Genomic DNA, 4,727 nt, shown 5'->3' with positions numbered 1-4,727 from the left:
TTGTTGGCTTGAGGCTGGGGAAAAGCAGTTTATGGGACCGGAGATGGTTCATCAGACTGCTGAAAAGTTGAAAATAATTAGGGAAAGAATGTTAGCGGCTCAGGATCGTCAAAAGAGCTATGCTGACAAGAAGCGAAGACCGATGACTTTTGAGGTTGGAGATTCGGATTTGCTTAAAGTCTCGCTGTGGAAGGGACTTATAAGATTTGGTAAAAGAGGAAAGTTGAGTCCAAGGTTTATTGGACCGTTTAAAGTTCTTCAGAGGATTGGGAACCAAGCTTACAAGCTCGAATTACCCGAAGAACTGAATGGAATTCACAACACTTTTCATGTGTGTTATTTGAGGAAGTTCACGGGAGAAGTTCCCGATATAATTCCAATTTATGAGTTGAGAATTGATGAGAACAAAAGGTTGATTGAAGAACCAGAGGCAATTGTTGACCGAAAGACTAAGAAGTTGCGACGCAAAATGGTTGGGTTAGTGCTTGTCCGATGGAAACACACGAATGGGCCGAATCTCACCTGGGAGACGGAGGGTGACATGTTGAGTCGCTATCCGCATTTGTTTGTTGATGTATGATTCCGGGGACGGAATCATTCTAAGGTGGAGAGAATTTTAACGCATGTGTTTCCGGGCTTGCCACTTTTAGCAATGTAATAGTCTAGGTTAACCTTTGTAACCCGTTTTGAAATAATAAGATTGTATTATTTGAGTATTATGTGTTTTGGTGCTTAATTGCTTAATTATGTGGTTTGATTAATTAAGAATAAAAATAAGCGTCAAATATTAAGTGTAAAATAAACTTAATATCTTTGAATAATGTTGTAGTAGTTGAATCGAGGTTTCCGAATATATATAGAACGCCCAAATCTGACTTCGTATGAGCAAGTTATGATTTATCGAAGTTTCGGCTTAGCGGTATGCACCCTGTTTTACTCGATTTGAGATCGAGGGGTTTTTAGCCAAAGCAATCTAAATGAGAATCGAAGATCTCATTGTTGGTATCGAAGCGATAAAAAGTTAGGCGAGAACGGACGTTAAACGAAGAAGTTATGAATTTATAACAAAGTTTTTCTGTCGCGGCCTATTAAAAATAAATAATAAAAATAAATTCAAAATTAGCCGACGAAGTCTAAACGAAAGTTGTAGAGCGTAGTCTCACCTTTCCGTGGATATAAAGAACGTCGAAAACGGAGTTCGTATGGAGAAGATATGAATTTCTGAAGTTTATTAATTATTTTGTATTTATTTTTAATCTTTAATTCCGGCATTATCCGAAGGGGAGTCAGCAGTCCGATCCGAGGTACGCCCCGCGTACACGAGTACGCCCCGCGTACTCCGAAGAGTGTCGACACTTCAGATGACGCATGCAATGACGACTTCGGAGACCAGTACGCCCCGCGTACAGGCATACGCCCCGCGTACTCCGAGGCTCCAGCCTCCTATAAATAGGATGCGGGGGCAGCCGACCTAATTGCCAATTTCCTCTCTTCTCTCTCCCGTTTTGCATCGTTTTGCGTGCCAGAAATATCCCGAAGCCCCGGTATTATTCTCGAGCCCCGAGGCAAGTCCCGAGATCCCGAAGATCCCGAGAAGTGCGGTTCCCGAGCCGAAGCTCTGCCCGCGAGAAGTTCGATTTTTGAAGAGATCTTCCATATCTGCTAAGGATTACTACTTTTGCAAGTCGTAGTGCTGTCCGATCATCTTCTGATCAAGTGAGTGTGTAGTTACTTCCTTCTAACACATAAATATTAAGTATTTTCTATAAAATACGTGTTATGTGTATAATATAAAGTTGTTTATATGTGTGAGTGTATACTACCTTTCATAAACACGATAATAATACAAGCATGGTTCGAGTGTATTAAGTATATTGTTGTTTATATGTGGGAGTGTGTATTCACTTTCTTCTAACTCATAGATATGATTTATTCTCTATGAAATACGTGTTATGTGTGTGTGTGCCTCATCTGTTATATGGAATATGTATTGATTAAAGCATGTTATACAGTTTTTTATCCATGTATAAAAATGTATATTTTTATCTACTAGTATGTTGGGTAGAACATGGGTAGATATTTGGTGTGTAATAAACAGATGAGAGGCCTCGTTGTTGTTTGATTTAGTCATCTAGCGGAGTTAGATGACGACCACATACTTTTCTAGATAGTCTTGTGGAAACATTAGCAGGTTCGCCACCTGTAGGTGTTAGTGAACTTGGGTGTTCATTCGCTGTACTCCATCCCCCTCATGGTTGCCTTATTTGACTTATATTGATGAGGTACCCCCGAAGCATGTGTTGTCGCCCCGATGAAATATTCTTAGACTAGGTCCCTTATGTTAGTTGTCTTAGGGACATAAAGTGAGAATAACGAGAATGGGTAATTGGGTTATTGTGGGTTGGTAAAAAAATTAAATATGATTATTTATTGTGGGTTGAAAACCCTATATGCTCTCCAGGCTTCCAAGCCTGACCCACTTAGTTTTATTTGTATGACAGGAAGTGGCGCAAGGGCATGAGATGGATGAACCATCAGTTGTTTTTTTTACAAGTCTGTATATGTACATATTTGTTGAATGACTTGTAATGTTATCGTTTATGCTTATTGGTTTCTACCGGAACATGACACCCCGAGTTTTGATTATAATGAAAATACATTTCATTTATGAAATGCTTTGGTAAACATTGTTTTATCATGTTTTGTTTTTGGGAACAAATTCCCCAACTCTTTCAAATCAAAAGGATTTACTCTGAAAATATTTTAAAAGCATAAATGAAAATCGGTCTTTTCTGGACGAGATTTTGGGGATGTCACAATATGTGGATGACATACTACTCATAGGAAATGACATCCCAACCTTGCAGGAAGTGAAGTCCTAGCTTGGGAAGTGTTTCTCTATGAAAGACCTAGGAGAAGTTGCATATATTCTAGGGATAAGGATTCTGAGAGACCAGAGTAAAAGACGAATTGGACTTAGTCTGAGTACCTACTTGGATAAGGTGCTGAAGAGGTTCAACATCCAAGATTCCAAGAAAGGAGAGTTACCCATCCAGAGTAACGCCAGACTAAGTACGACTCAGAGCCCGAGTACCGAGGCTAAGATAGCAGAAATGAATTGAGTACCTTATTCTTTCGCAGTAGGCTCGATCATGTATGATACGACTTGTACTCGTCTTGATGTAGCCTTTGCCTTGAGCATGGTTAGCAGATATCAGGGGAACCCTGGCAAGGCTCACTGGACTGCGGTAAAGAATATCCTCACGTACTTGAGGAGGACAAAGGACTGGGTCCTTACCCTCGGTGGGAGTGATGACTTGAGAGTTATACGGTATAGTGATGCTAGCTTTCAAACTGATAGGGATAATTTCCGCTCTCAGTCAGACTGGGTCTTTGCTTTAAACGGAGGAGCAATCACTTGGAAGAGTTCCAAGCAGGAGACAGTGGCTGATTTAACCTGCGAATCAGAGTATATAGTAGCAAGCGAGGCAACAAAGGAGGCGATATGGCTGAAGAACTTCATTGGAGACATTGGAGTTGTACCAGCTATAAAGGAGCCAATGGAAATTTTATGTGATAGTGAAAGTGCAATTGCCTTAGCCAGGAACCAAAGGATCACGGGAGATCCAAACACATCGATAGAAAATAACATTTCATCAAACATCGAATAGAAAAAGGACTCCTCATGGCAAAGAGGGTATCATCAGATGAGAACCCAGCAGATCCCCTCACGAAGGGACTGAGTCGGGTTAAGCATCTCCAGCATGCTCAGAGCATAGGGCTGAAGGATGATATTAGTTTTAGTAGTTAGATAATTTTGAAATTTGTAAAGTGTAATTGACATTTGATGATGAATAAAAGTTGTGTTTATTTATGAGTAAAGTGTTGCTATCTTTTTTCAATCATTTACTATATTTCTTTTGTATGTTTTGACTTCCAGAATAATTATGTTTGGTATATCATATTATTCGAATTCTCCACAGTCGGTCATATGTTGGAAGTAGGTATGAATCAAGACTGTCATGAGTTGGTTGCAGAGGTCTAAGTTGTTGGACATGGCTACAACACTCATGAGTGCTCAAAAGTCCTGAGCATTGGATTCAACCAACGCTCACTGGTATCACTTCATGGAATTTATCTCGAGTGATCGTGAGATGGTAATATCATACAAGTCTTCAAACCTAGAGATATGACATGTTGCCTATGAATTGGTTATGCATTGATCGTACGAAACCGCATTGGTAAATTGATGTTATAAAATGTAGTTTTGTGTGTGATTCAACAAGTAGTAGAACAAGCATATGAGTCAAAGTTTATCTGTTCCTTCTTGGATTAGAAGCAATATCTGGGTCGCTCGATGATTTTGTTTTGACCCATGTACCATGCCCGGTCAGAACTAAATTGATGTGTTCGATTAAGTTCTTTGTCAAACAAATCGGAAATCGGGAAACAAACTGTTGGACAATAAGTAAGACATTTTTCCATGTATTTTTCCGGCAGATATCTAGAACAGAGGATTACATGATCACTTATCTTAAATGACGTAACATCATTTTCCCAGTTCCGAGAGACATTGAAAGAGCTACGATTGCTAATCGCTTCCTGAAGTCATACATGCAGTTATAGTTATTAGACTTATCCAATTGGGAGACTATTGGATAAGGTGTCTAAGTCCATAACTATATTTGGTATGTACTTGACCCGACCCGACATGGTCCATTTGGGTT

Source organism: Lactuca serriola, chromosome 4 (genome assembly GCF_051521515.1).
Source record: "Lactuca serriola cultivar US96UC23 chromosome 4, Lser_US96UC23_V15, whole genome shotgun sequence".
Lineage (NCBI taxonomy): Eukaryota > Viridiplantae > Streptophyta > Magnoliopsida > Asterales > Asteraceae > Lactuca > Lactuca serriola.
The sequence above is the reverse complement of the archived record's forward strand: the minus strand, read 5'-3'. Positions refer to the sequence as shown.